Raw genomic sequence first — 15,621 nt, forward strand, 5'->3', positions numbered from 1 at the left:
GCCATAAAACTCCATAATTAGCTTTTATACAGCAGTGCCGTCTTATTACATACCTATAGTGCGGTGTCATCATTTACACAGACGATTCATCTGTATTACTTGTCCATTGACTTTACAGATGAGGATGACCAGACACTATACAGTAACAGTACCTACATATTCCGTGGATCCGGGGTCTCCGACATGTGGCTCTTCAGAAACACTGCAACTCCCAACATTGCTATGTTACTTGTCCATTGGCTGGGGATGACTAGTCTTTATACAACAGTACCTTCCTATTACACATACTATGGGTCAGTCATCTCCAGCATGTGGCTCTTCAGTTATTGCAAAACTACAACTCCCAACATTGCTATATTACATGTCCATTTACTGAGGAGGACTAGCTTTTATACCACAGTGCCTTTTATTACATATCCAAAGATCAGTGGTCTGTAAGTTGTAACTCTTCAGGAGTTGCAAAACTACAACTCCCACCATTGCTTGCTACATCTGTGCATTTACTCTACCCACCATGATGACTAGTCTTTATACAACAGCATCTTCCTATGATATATACTGTGGATAAAGAGATCTCCAAACTGTGACTCTTGCACAACTACAACTCCCAGCATTGGTTGCTCATTATGATAACTTCTCCCTTGCGACATCTGTCCATTTGCTCTACTTACCATGATGACTAGTCTTTATACAACAGTATCTCCCTACGATATATATTGCGGATCAGAGATCTCCAACCTGTGACTCTTGCAAAACTACAACTCCCAGCATTGCTATATTACATGTCCATTGACTCAGGGTGACTAGCTTTTATACAACAGTGCCTTCTTATAATATATACTGCGGATCAGAGATCTCCAACCCGTGACTCTTGCAAAACTACAACTCCCAGCATGGCTTGTGCATGAAGATAACTGCCGAAGAGGATGACTAGCTTTCATACAACAGTACCTTCTTATTACTTTACATATACTACGGATCAGAGATCTCCAACCTGGGACTCTTGCAAAACTACAACTCCCAGCATGGCTTGTGCATGAAGATAACTGCCGAAGAGGATGACTAGCTTTCATACAACAGTACCTTCTTATTACTTTACATATACTACGGATCAGAGATCTCCAACCTGGGACTCTTGCAAAACTACAACTCCCAGCATGGCTTGCACATGGTGTTGACTTAGCCCTTGCTACACCTGTAGTCCTTGTCCACTTACGTTACCAAAGACGATGACTAGCTTTCACACAACAGTACCTTCCTATAATATATACTGTGGATCAAAGATCTCCAGGACCAAAATGCTAAAACATATACGTCTCCCCGGGATCTTATGTTATCTCACTTGTCATTGACCTTTTAGGTTTTTAGCGCCGCTTAGTTTACCTAGTATACTAGTAATACCCTTAAAGAACAACTAGATGGGGGGAGTAGTAGCAGCACTACCTGCATTTGGCTAATCTCCATCCATATTGCCCACTAACCTCTCACAGTATCCAGGTGAAATTATAAGATCTTCCCCCAGATCGGTCACCAAGTCCAACTGTTGAAAAAAAAAAAATCCCAGCGGAATAATCCCAGAATTCCGTTCTCTTCCCGGTGCGGAGACAGAACTGGATTTACTTAAACGTCCGCTCTCTTTCCATTTGGTCACTTGTATGTCATCTCATCCGAGCAGCCGGGGACCCGCTCCCTCCATCCGTCTCTATATGAGAACCAGAGAGCGATGCTCTTGGTAGTTTCCACTCGGACTCAGAAAAAAAGAAAAAAAAACTGGATCTGCCTCCAGTCAAAACATTGTGAGATTAAGACAGAAAATTGGCTTCGGTTTCAAGACGTGAGTTCCAATCCCACAGGAGCCAAGCACAATAAGAGGAGAGCAGGCGGAATATTAAACAGGAGCAGGGGTTTGGGAGGCAGTCATCCGACTCGCAGCCTCCTTCTCCCCATATCTCCCTCTTTCATTACATTCGCCTATTGTGCTGCACACCCCTCCTCGCCCCCCTCTCATCCTCACCTTCCTTTACACCAAGCCTCATTACGTCTCGCTGGCTTGCCGTGCATCTCTACAACAAATCATCGCAACGCAAGACTGCAAAGTCTTCCTCAAGGCGAGCGCTCTCAGAAGGCGTACTCTCTCATTTCTAACTTTCTTTTTCTGGATCCACCACTTAAAGGGAACCTGTCACGTTAAACATTGAGGAGGGAATTTATCATAAGACGCCGGTGCCGGTCTTTCATATCACCCTGCACTGCCGAATAGAGGCGCCTAATTTATGAGACGGTGCACGCCTCATCTTTTTTTCGGGAAAGTGGCAAGAACAACATAGAAATACCACTTGCGCTAAGATTTTTTTCACCAGAAAACTGACGCTGGGAGGGGGAAGGGGGAGTAGATGTTCCGTTCTGCAGGACAAGCTGAGCAGATTGATATATAGTTTTGTGGCAAAAAAAATTCAGTACAACTTGTAGTTTATTCATCCAAAGCTATGCTTAGGAGTCCAGTGGGCGGTCCTATTCATCAACTGACTACTATCTATGTATACACAATCATTATAAGACTGTCCACTGGGCTTCTAAGCATAGAAAGCACAGGGATTTAAAGGGGTTGTCCACCAAAAAAATCTCTACCGTTTTCAAACCAGCACCTGGATCTGAAATACTTTTGTAATTGCATGTAATTAGAAATTTTGCATAGCCACTAAGTTATCCAATAAAAAGTATCTGTGTAGCGCCATCTGCTGTTTGTTTTTTTCTTATTTCTTTGACCTGCTCACTGAGAAGGCCGCACATGCTCAGTTTCATCCTTCAACAGCCTCCTGAGCTGTGATAGGGAGAGCATGGACACGCCTTCTGAGCTGTGATAGGGAGAGCATGGACACGCCTTCTGAGCTGTGATAGGGAGAGCATGGACACACCCCCTGAGCTGTGATAGGGAGAGCATGGACACGCCTTCTGAGCTGTGATAGGGAGAGCATGGACACGCCTTCTGAGCTGTGATAGGGAGAGCATGGACACACCCCCTGAGCTGTGATAGGGAGAGCATGGACACGCCTCCTGAGCTGCGATAGGGAGAGCATGGACACGCCCCCTGAGCTGCGATAGGGAGAGCATGGACACGCCCCCTGAGCTGCAGTAGAAAAGACAATCCCCTTGAGCTGTCAGCTTGATATAAATTCTGTAGAGCAATGAATGAGGAGATCTCTGGATCCATGTGAGGTACAGGGCTGGTTCTAGCTTTAGTAGAAAGAGGTTGTCATGTACTATATGATGTCTGATTTTCATTTTTTACATTAGTCATGGGAGAACCCCTTTAAGTCAATGAAATAAAGATTATACTGAATTTTGTCCCACAAAACTATACATCAATCTGCTCAGCTCCTCCTGCTCTATAATCCTCCATGTTGAACGTGACAGGTTCCCTTTAACCAAGGCATATCTAGGTTTTCCATTCTCCCCTGTATACAAGCCAGGGAAGAGTGGCTTGTTGCATCTCTCCATGGTACTCTGTGCCTGGGGCCAAATCTTAACAGCCCCAGCTCCCCTCCCCACACACCCACCCCTCTAATAATGATTACAGTGAGTGAGATAGCTTTGTCTACTATCATCTGCACCTTGGCCCTACCCATTTATTGTGCTGTTCTCCTCTTTAGTGTCAGGAGCCCCCCTTTAAATATAATGGCCCACTGTGGGTACAACCACCTCAAGCCCCATTACTGCTCCACTACTTTACCTTTATTAACAAGAATCTCCCGGACCCTGCAGAAACATTATACTAAAGCTAGCAATTTTACACAGACCTCCATTTACGATGGCATTACAGAATATAAAGTCTACAAACAAATAGGGGTTGTCTGGGACTACAAAAAAGGGCGCCATACACTTCTTAGGGGCCGTGGGTTCATGCCACTAACTTACTAAAGGTGCAATATTGGTGTCCTCAATTGTTAATGATTGTTAAGCTATTTAGTCAATATAGGCTTTGGTCGTTACAGAATTCCAATAAATTAAAGGGGTCACACCATCTTCTTAGAGCGAGCACCAAGGTCCAGCTTCACCAACTCCAAAGGATCAGCTTTTATTGCTCAGGGAAGCCGTTTTATGGACATTTATCCCTATTGCTGCTAGTGCAAAGCCATCAAGTTCCTACTTTATTGCACTTAAATGGGTTAACTTGGATTATGATTTATGTCGTTGTATACATTTGCACTTTTTTATATTGTTCAACTGCGTTTTATATGTTTATTGTTATATATCCTATTCATTTGCACTGTTATTGCACTGTGTTTGCACTACACTGTGTAAAGGTTTCATGCACAACCAGCTGATACAGCGAGACTTTGGGACCTTCCAGTCTGTACACTGAGAAGCTAGTAATTTTCCACAGTTACCTATAAGGGACTATGCAAGCTTTACAGGGAAAACATAAGAGTCTGTAAATACAGATCAGTGTTTAGTAGGAGAAACTAAGACCTCACAAATGACCAGAAGGAGACACCGAGACGGGGTTACCCTGCTTGACAATTAAGCCACAGACCCTGGGCCATCAGCCCTTTGGCTAAAGTACCAGCTTTCTGAGAGAGAGAGGGACAACTAGCTCAGGCCTTTCCTCAGCACAAAATCTTCTTCTGCCAAGGTGGAGACTGGAGAAGACAGCTCAGTGCCTCGTCTGTATTGCTTTGCACTTGGGTTCCTCCAATAAAGAAGTACACTGGTTTACTGCAGACCCTGACTCTCTGGACGTATTCCCCATTGCAGTGCACCATACCTTACCATCCCTTCTAAAGAGAAGCAACATGTGGTGACACCTCAACGGTGTCCGGGGGACACAGCGTAAAGTTAGGGGTCACCCCAAAGCTGGCCCCTGCAGAGGCAAATATGTAATATATGGTCCTGTTTAGTCCATCAGAGCAGGAGCCACTCTTTCCATTTCTGTCTCTACCTCATTAAGGGTTTCCAGAGCAGGGAGACTTGTTCTTCACGCCCTATATGCCCTTAAATATCATATAATAGGACAACCCCTATAATGAGTGGACAGCAACCAGTGCTGGTGACACCCCCAAAGCCAGGGTATATGCCTGGGCACACTGGGCGTGGGGGCCCATGGCAAACTGGTTAAACATATACAGGGATGAGGGCTAGGCAATGTAGGCAACTGGTTAGGGCTCCATTGAGGGAATGGAACACAATTTATGAGTTTTAAAAACTAGACTATACCAAGAGAGCTTGTTTGCTAACCGTAGAGTCTGGTAGACTGGAGATACACTGTGACTTCTGTTGCCCATGGTCCCACAAACGCCAAGGGCCAGCCACAATTGTGTCCCATTTCATCATTTCAGGTATTTGCCAGGTAGCATTTTCCAGTGAAGGATCAGCATATGTTGTATTTTTTTATAATGTTCTTCGTTTATTGTCCTCTGGCTTTCTTCATTGTATAATCACTTTACAAAGGCCTCAGTCTGGAGACTCTTACGATGCCTCAGCATCGTGATCACCAATATAAGGCAGCAATTCACTTCACCCTCATTAACGTGGGAAACAATGGGGTCATTGATTAACCAGCGGAGGTGACATCACAAAACTGTATTTGTAGATGATATTTATATGGAATTGTCTATGGATATGAGTGATCATGTGAGTGTTGGCAGTGAGGAGATATGATCAATGCTGAGAGATGGGCAAGAAAATAGGATTTTGCATTTGTATGACCAGAGTATGAAGAGGGCCAGACTGGGAACTTAAAGTGGCCCTGGAAAAAAATACTTAAAAAGTGGCCCTGTTTTGTAGTTGGGTCCAAATTGATGGAAGAGAAGGCCAGCAGTACCATATTGCAGCCCATTATACCACCCAACAGAGCCAAATACCACAGTCCATCACAAAATACTGCCAACAGCACAAAATACACAAAAAAACTTCCACTGGCCGGCTGTGAGGAGGGCTCAGACGGCCCCTGTGCACTGGCCCACTGGGAAACTTCCCTTTAAGGTCTATGGCCAATACTCCCATTAGTATGAGTAAGAGTATTTTATTAAAGGGGTCTTCTGGCACAGACATTCCATATGCCCCGTTAGGGCTTGAATCGCCAATTAAGGAGTTGTAGCATGACAGTATAGCTGAGAAGACTTCTTCTGCAAGAGAAGTGAAACGGGAATATATTTTCTGCTGTCAGAGGGGGAAGGAGACTGATTGTGTCCAGAGTCCTCTCCAACAGGACAGATTAACAAGGGGGAGACATGGAAGCAAAATATGATGAAAGAGGAGATGTTATGCTAGAAACACTGCAGATTGACAGCAATTAACATGTCTTAAAAATAGGTTTTATAAACCAGAAAAAAAACTTTAAAGGGGTCGTCCGAATCATAGTCCCAGATCCCAGAGCGACCAGCCCAAGAAACCGAATCAAAATGATCTGACATGTCACAGAGACACATGAGAAGATCGGACTGTTGAAGTCTGTGATCTCACCCATCACTGATTTCCAGAATGAAAGAATCGGCCTCTGTAACGTGCTTAAAGGGGTCGTCCGAGAGAATGGAAAGCCTCCCCACTGGCTAACATAACAAAATATCTTCTGCTCGTCCCTTTCCCTGCCACCCTTGTCTGCAGTGCTGGTCCGAACCTCCCGCCACTGCTCGTTTACAATAGTGCCAGTATATGGTATGTGACCGCTGCAGCCAGTCACTGTCCTCAGCGATAGACCGCTCTAATGCGGATCTGTGACATGTCAGAAGATCATTTTTATTAGATTTCCCTTTAAAAGGGGTTGGCTGATACTGATTATCTGGGATCCACACCTATGTCAGGAACAAGGATCCACCCACCCTCATCCCCACCGATGAGACAACCTTAAGCTGAGATGAGACCCACAGCTATGAGTACGTTTATTGCATATCCCTGCTCATGAATGTCTTAAGGGAGGTAACAAAGCTAACCGCTAAGAGGAAGAGGCGGTAACAAAGAGTGGCTTGTGCTCTGCCAGATCCGGCCTTACCATATCAGCTATTCATTTAAAAGGCCAGCATGAATTAGGACATTTCCTCGGAGGCGGCAGCTCCAGGAGAAGTACATGGGCGGCTGCAGCTTTCCCCAGTAATACTGATCAGCTTATTACCAGGCTAGACTCTAATGACCTATCATTTTGATTTGTACCTATGACACTGGCTGTACCTATGGCAGCTGAAGGCATCTGTGTTGGTCCCATGTTCATATGTGCCCGCATTGCTGAGAAAAAGGATGTTTCATCACATGCAAATGAGCCTCTAGGAGCAACGGGGGTGTTACCATTACACCTAGAGGCTCTGCTCTCTCTGCAACTGCAGCGCCCTTTGCACTTTAATTGACTGGCCCAGGCAGTGTAAATGTGATCACAACGGGTCCTGTCAATCAAAGTGGAGAGAGGGCTGCAGTTGCAGAGAGAGCAGAGCCTCTAGGCGCAACAGCCACGTCCCCGTTGCTCCTAGAGGCTAATTTGCATATATTCAAATTTAATTTTACATATGAACATGGGACCAACACAGATGCAACAGATCAGCCAGTTTCATACTTTACAAATCTGCTGACAGATGCCCTTTAAATCGGGCTGAGCTGCAATACCGCACACAGACCATGGACAAGAGTGGCGCCATTTCTGGATGAAAGCAGCCAGGCTTCTCTAATCTTATGGTAATTGCAATAATTGCTATGTACAGATGAAGGTAAAATCGTCATTGAACATCGATTGGACAGTCGCTCTGTAGGCGAATAGATGCTTTATTTGTATTTTATGCTCCTTATACAAGTTTTCCTTCTAGGGGAATTAAAAACCCAAGGTAGGATTCCATGGGAGTGAGTCAGATGAATTGGCAGCGGCATCCAGAAATTGAGGCCAGCTTTGCAGGAGCCCTCAGAAGAATGGGTCTCCTTATTGCCAGACGGTCTTCTCAGAGGGATTAGTGGGGGTTTAGTCTGTGTGCTGTATGCGTGTGAGAACCGCACTCACATAGAGCGGGATGAGAGCCAAGCAGCACTGTATGTCCGGAAAATAAACCCTTTCACCGCGACAGAGTCGTGTAACACTCAGAGCCTCCGTGGCGGGAGGTGAAGCAGTTACATTACTGGTAAAGGAGAGCGGAATATAAATGACAAGCGATGCATAAAGAAACTGTGACACTGACGAGCCTCGGGCCAGAATGCACATGGACGTATACAGGGCATAGGTGTAACTATCAGGGCAGCAGACATGTGGCATCATGTTTATTATCCCTGTACTGTGACATCACTGTGTTTATTATCCATTTACTGTGACATCACTGTGTTTATCATCCATGCACTATGACATCACTGTGTTTATTATCCCTGTACTGTGACATCACTGTGTTTATTATCCATTTACTGTGACATCACAGTATTTATTATCCCTGTACTGTGACATCACTGTGTTTATTATCTCTGTACTGTGACATCAATGTGTTTATTATCTCTGTACTGTGACATCACTGTGTTTATTATCCCTGTACTGTGACATCACTGTGTTTATTATCTCTGTACTGTGACATCACTGTGTTTATTATCCCTGTACTGTGACATCACTGTGTTTATTATCTCTGTACTGTGACATCACTGTGTTTATCATCCCTGTACTGTGACATCACTGTGTTTATTATCCCTGTAACCTGCTGCTGAATATGGTCATGGTGGAGTCTGGCTCCATTCCTGGTTTTATGAGTCCCCACAATTTCTTGTTATGGACCTGATACAGGAGATACTACAAGTAACCATAGTACACCATATGATACACTATAAAACACTCTATTACATGATTACCAAAAAAATACTGGCCACGGGATGGCTAGAAGAACATTATCAAATCACTTCTTAAAGTGAGTGGACAATGAGACTAGTAGTAGAGCCTGATATAGACTATATATATATACAGTATGTTAATGAAATATCGGCCCCCCAGGCATCCTATATAAAGTATGTGCGTCCCCTCTGCTGGTCCTTTCCTGTAGATGCAGATCTGTGTAACATATGGTGACAGTTAATGACATAGGAAGGCAATGAGCAGGAAATCTGCGATCAGCTAAAACCAATGGTCTCCCTGCCCGTTTTTGAGCTAATTAAACACCAGCCTATAAGGAAGGTTCTATAGGATCTCATACAACACATACTTAATGGAATTAAGGACAGCACTGCGAGGAGCACAGAAGGAGCTCAACGACTGAAATGATCTATTTTGCATATAAACCGATAGACAACATTTGGTTCGTGAATGTGTTTGCTTATGGTATTGCCGGTTTATGGGCACTCAGTTACGCAACCTGCTGCTTAATGTGTCCATTCATTGCAAGCATGAAGGTTATCCTATGCTCTAACCTGTATAATGTCCCCAACCAGCAAGGGTACAGTAAATGGTAATATTGGGGGTTGTAGTTGTCTAGTATTGAGCACATAAAGCGCATGAATGACAACACTGCACAGAATAGCTTTTTTTTTTTTACACTATTAAAGGCTTTGTACATCTTCGGAGGCAAAAAAAAGTATGATTGTATTTTACTCATTTTGGGCTAAAAATCGTTTTTTCAATTGGTCTTTATTAAAAATATTGAGCTGTTCTGTCACAAAGGGTTAACTGTTTTTCAAGCTGTGTGACTGGTACTATATGCTTTCACTTTGTGATATTCTAACAAACCGTATCTGTAAATTACTAAGAAGTCATAAACACTTATTTAAGGCTACTTTCACACTAGCGTTGTTTTAATCCGGCGTTCAATTCCGACACTGGAACTGCCCGCCGGATCCGGAAAAACGTGTGAAAACGGATTACATTTGAATCCTGATCAGGCTTTCGATCACAATGGAAAAATGCATTGGAAAAAACCATTTATGGACTAACTTTTTTTTCATATTTTTCGGGTTTAACATGCAAAAGCCGGATCCGTTTTGACTGAACACACGGGGCCGGATCCGGCGTTAATGCAAGCCAATGGGAAAAAAGCCTGATCAGGCGTTCAGTCAAAGTGTTCAGGCTTTTTGGCCGGAGGTAAAAATACTGCATGCTACGTTTTTATGAAAAGCCTGATCAGTCAAAAAGACTGAACTGAAGACATCCTGATGCATCCTGAAGGACTGACTCTCCATTCAGAATGCATTAGGATAAAACTGATCAGTTCTTTTCCGGATTTGAGCCCCTAGGACGGAACTCAGCGCCAGAAAAGAAAAACGCTAGTGTGAAAGTAACCTAAGCCACATTGTTATCAGTAAGATAAGAACTGAGATTTAATGAGTGTTTATAATGTCAGAGATCAGGAGCCATCAGATTAGCTGGCTGACAGGAAAAGAGAGAAAATACAGATCCCTCTATTAGAGCATCTCAGCCCTGTACAGAGAAAAGGGCTCCATATTTGTAATAAAGACCAATTAAAAAAATATATTTTTGCTCAAAATGAGTACAATGCAATAATAAAAAAGAAATTGCCCCCAAAGGTGTACATAGTCTTTAAAGTATTTCCCTACCATAAATATGAATGGCAGATACATAGGATCAAGGGGAGGACCCACATTTGTGACCTACATAACATCCAGGGTTAAGCTACCACATACCTCCCAAGGTTTGCATCCCCATTCATAGGATACTTTAAAGCCCCCCCCCCCTCCCGCTCCAATCCATAAGGGAACGTCCACCAAATGGTATAGGAAATGTCCGCTTTTATGTGACAAATCTCATGACAAATGGGACAGACGGGGAGCATGCTACCAGGGTGTCAGACATAGCACTGGAGCAGGTGGATCAATGTGAATGATGGAAGAAAACAGAAAGCGAGTGACCACTGAGATACCAATAAAACTACAGGAGACCATCAGGACCATAAAAATGATAATTTCTTGAATTCCATTTTGACTGTGCCATTTGCAAATACAGTAGGTCCCCACTCCGAGTTTTAAAATAGTGCACTATATTGGCCAGTACATACTGACTAAAGCAGGAGGTGGCGCTATGTCCAATGACAATGCGGCGGAGATAAGCTCTGTTCTTGCTGGTGTCCCTCCTGATGTCACGGAGGAGCAGAGTGATGTCATACACTTGTCTAATGTTTCCTTACAGCACATGGCATACAATTCTAGCATTGTCTTCTCAGCATAGTCAGTTCACTATCATTCACTACATGCTAGAAAGTACACCAGAGGTAGGAAGGGTTCCTGCTACAAACAGCTCCGCCATCCCTCTTTTCCTCTCGTTCTCCTTCATATTACATCTCTCACTTCTAGCACACACAACACCTGAACACACAGTGGAGATTTACGAAGCTAAATACGCCAGAATTCTGGTTTATGAGGTGTGTCAAAGCGTGAAAGGGAATGTTAGTGGATTAAGATGTCTCAACGTTTGCCAAAAGTGCGCCCAAATTTTGGCGCAAAGTAGGCCACCCAATAGGTTAGAGGTTAGACAGAGGTGTTTAAAGATGGACCAAATTTATCGTCTGGGACGAGCAGTTTTCATGTGGTCTAGGTTTGCAATGTTAACAGGATTAGTAAAGCGCTCGTCACACCGTCTGTGCAGCAGGTAGGTGTATGGACATACCACCCAACTTTTTAGATGGTCAAAGAAGGACACTTACACCTCATTGTGAGGGTTATTTTCTGGATGTGCAGCCCCTGGGACAACTTTTTTTTTTGTGGTGCCCCTTTAAATATTAGCTGAAAAATAATCTGATTCGGTCCAATTTGCACCAAATAATGAAACAATATACAATATATGTTCTAATATACAGGTAGGAACCAGACAGAGCAGTTTAGTAGGTTTATTAATGCACATTTAAGGAGCAAAGAGGGACTTGAATAAAAAAGAGGCATGTATGTGAGTCAATGTCATAGGAGTACAGTCATGTCACACAGTCTACTGTATCTAACAGGTTGGTGTAAGTGATTTGATGATGATGTCACAGAATGAGTACAGTGATGTCACATAGTCTATGTAGCAAGTTAGTGTATGTGATTCGATGATGATGTCACAGGAGTACAGTGATGTCACACAGTCTATGGTCCATACAGTGTGTGTGGTTGGATGATGATGTCACAGGAGTACAGTGATGTCACACAGTCTATGGTGCCATACAGTGTGTGTGATTGGATGATGATGTCACAGGAGTACAGTGATGTCACACAGTCTATGGTCCATACAGTGTGTGTGATTCTATGATGATGTCACAGGAGTACAGTGATGTCACACAGTCTATGGTGCCATGCAGTGTGTGTGATTCTATGATGATGTCACAGGAGTACAGTGATGTCACACAGTCTATGGTGCCATACAGTGTGTGTGGTTGGATGATGATGTCCCACAGGAGTACAGTGATGTCACACAGTCTATGGTGCCATACAGTATGTGTGATTGGATGATGATGTCACAAAAGAATACAGTGATGTCACACAGTCTATAGTGCCATACAGTGTGTGTGTGATTCTATGATGATGTCACAGGAGTACAGTGATGTCACACAGTCTATGCGGACATACAGTATGTGTGATTGGATGATTGATGATGTCACAAAAGAGTACAGTGATGTCACAGTCTATGTACCAAGGTAATGTATGTAAATTGGCTGATGTCGCAGAAGGTGCACAATGATGTAACATTCTCTGTAGCAGGTTCGTGTATGTCATTGGATGATGATGTCACATAAGGATACTGTGATGTCACACAATCTATATCACAGTACAATGTGCATGACTGGATGATGTCACACAGGAGTACAGTGATGTCACATTCTATGCAGTCTATACACACAGATATCATAATGTAAGCTGATACTGATGCTCCATGCCCTGTAAGATCGCAGCCACTTCAGAAACCAGGAATAAAACATCCCTCATCACAGAGATAAAGAATACATTATTTTGAGATGTTTTTCTTTCCTGCCTCTCAGATACAGCACCCGTCTTCATCCGGTGAAGGACATCTTGAGAGGAAGAAATCAAGCCTACTATGGACTCTGACAAGGGGTTTCCAAAATGTCAGCTCTAACTACATGGGTAAAGTGCAATATAAGACACATCTATAAGGACTTTCTGACCTTTTGGGCTAGTGGATATGTTGCATAACAAAAAAAGAAAACATTAAAAAAAAAGTAAAGGCAAACCTAATAAAGTATTAAAAATCTTATTAAGGGCTCATGCACACAAATATATTTTCTTTCCGTGTCCGTTCCATTTTTGTTAGGGACCGTATGCGGAACCATTAATTTGAATGGGGCTTAAAAAAAAAAATAATAAGTTACTCCATGTGCATTCCGTTTCCATATTTCAATATTTCTGTTGCGCAAAAAAATAGAACATGTCTTATTATTGTCCGCATTACGGACAAGCATAGTTCTATTCTATTAGGGGCCAGTTGTTCCGCAAAATACGGAATGCACACGGACGTCATCCGTATTTTTTACAGATCCGTTTTTTTTTGCGGGCCGCAAGATACATACGGTCGTGTGCATGAGCCCTAATCCTGTTCCAACACCTAGTCCTGATCATAAAATCTATCAGCGATACATATCATCAGTATATCTTTTGTGTGATCGAAAGGTGTCAATAATAAATAAATAAATAAATAATAAATATATGAATAATAAATAAACATCTCAAGACTAAAAAAAATAAAATTGACTAAAATCCATGGAAAGGGTCTGATCGTTGCAGCCTATAAAACCCAAAATTTTGATTAAAAAAAAATCTAATTAATACAAGGATAATTTTACCACTTCTGTCATGTAGGAAGAAACATACGAGCAGTTACAGTAGAATCACTGTAGCAATTAAAAAAAAGTTAATATTCTACCCCCCCCCTCCCCTCCATCCCAATTTTTTATTGTGTACCCCGCTCCAGCTCCCATCGGCAGAGCAAATGAATCTAATGCATCAATCTGAGCGTCCTCCCGGGTGCCCTAGAGAAGGCGTACATAGGCGCAGGCTTTCCAACCTCTCCCATCAGTACCCCCATCCCTGCGGCGGGGAGGGGTAGTCATGTAGCGGTTATCCCTCAGGTATGTCATAAACACTAAAATATTCATCTGCTCCACCTAAAGTGACCTTTCTGGCAGCTCTGCCGACTGCTGGGAAGAGACTGCTCCTACCTCCAGCCCGGGGCTATGTTCTGACCTGATCATCGCACAAGCACAGACACGATCCCTGGATACACAATCATATGCTCTCCCTTCCATAGCAGACAATTAGTATTCCAAACAGCAATTACCACTATTATTATGTTAACCCCCTGCACGCAAGAGCTCTCCGCTGCTTTTCCCCCTTTGTCACCAGATCCGGCTGTGTTTAGAGACCACCCGGCTAATTATCTCCGGTAAAATCACCAGTAACGCATATGTATCCATATGTCGCACTCCGTAATACGTTGGGAAAAACACTGGAAAAATTGGGCGAAATTTATGACCCCCCTCCCCCCCTAATATTTTTTGCAAGAGACAGGTGAGATTTCTTTGAGAAATAGGGCGCGCAGAGAGTAGGCACTGGAAACAATGCTCCAGTCATATAATGGTACTGATCCACGGCCTCGTGAGTTATCGTACCCCGGTCCCTGCGTCAAGCGCGATATTGTCATCCCCAGACCAGGACCGAGGACTGTAGTAAAGTTTTGGGGGATGCACGGGTTGCTCCGAGGCATCTCCGTCTGCAAGAAAACACAATGCCCAAATTCTGCCACCCACTCCGTGCGCATTTGCTTACCGGAGCTGTGTCCTGGCCGCGTCCTGAGCGACGGATCACTGGATACCAGAGCGTAAATCCCCAGTCCTTTGCTGGCATCTGTGAGCCCCTGGCTGCTGCTGCTGCTGCGCTGCGCTGCGGTGTGCACTGTGACTTGCAGCAGACGTTATGGTAATGAAATGATGGCTTATAGTCTAGCAGCGAGCGTGTGAAACCAGTAAATCCTGTTTAACATTTCCCTCTGGATCTCACAGTGTGCCCCCAGGGTTAGAAAGGAAATATGACAACCTTGTGTCTTAACCGTGCACTAAGCTTCCTACACTCCCTCCTCCAGACCAAGGAGGTGTGACTGCTGGCACCTGGTGGCATGACAAGGCACTACCCAGACCCATGCCGCCTGCTGACAGAGAGGTGGCACCAGCAATCCCATCACTTTCTCATCATGACGGGGGCTGCATCTTGATTGATTGGAATTATCTGCTAAGCTAGGGTTCAGAGAGGGAGCAGAGCTGAGTGTGTCATACAGTATGCCCTACCAGTCTCTCTCGTGTCCTGATAAATTGTATCAAACTGTAGCTGTTTGAGCAGGACCTGTTTGCAGCCTCTGAATAAAGGGCATCTGTCAGCAGTTTTGTACCTATGACACTGGCTGACCTGTTACATGTGCACTTGGCAGCTGAAGGCATCTGTGTTGGTCCCATGTTCATATGTGCCCGCATTGCTGAGAAAAGTGATGCTTTAATATATGCAAATGAGCCTCTAAGAGCAATGGGGGCGTTGCCATTACACCCAGAGGCTCCGCTCTCTCTGCACTTTGATTGACAGGACCAGGTGTGATAATGTTTCCACTGTCTTATTTCAGAAGACTCCCACACGATCTTGGAGAGTAAGTAAGTAGGTATCTGCACACCGTCCGTGACCCAAACTGAGCTAGTG

The 15,621-nt window shown here is 43.8% G+C and overlaps 1 protein-coding gene across 3 annotated transcripts in view; it reads right to left on the reverse strand.

Annotated features, from left to right (window-relative positions):
- The window catches only part of SERTAD4 (SERTA domain containing 4), a 46,473-nt gene extending 31,518 nt beyond the window's left edge, over nucleotides 1-14,955 (reverse strand). The window contains exon 1 of one of the 3 annotated variants that reach the window (XM_044286214.1): nucleotides 14,707-14,955. The gene's annotated coding sequence lies outside the window, so the exon portion shown is untranslated. The other 2 variants (XM_044286216.1, XM_044286215.1) reach the window with 2 other exon arrangements.
- Nucleotides 14,956-15,621: the final 666 nt, after the last annotated feature.

The sequence above is a fragment of the Bufo gargarizans genome, chromosome 3 (assembly GCF_014858855.1).
Source record: "Bufo gargarizans isolate SCDJY-AF-19 chromosome 3, ASM1485885v1, whole genome shotgun sequence".
Classification (NCBI taxonomy): Eukaryota; Metazoa; Chordata; class Amphibia; order Anura; family Bufonidae; genus Bufo; species Bufo gargarizans.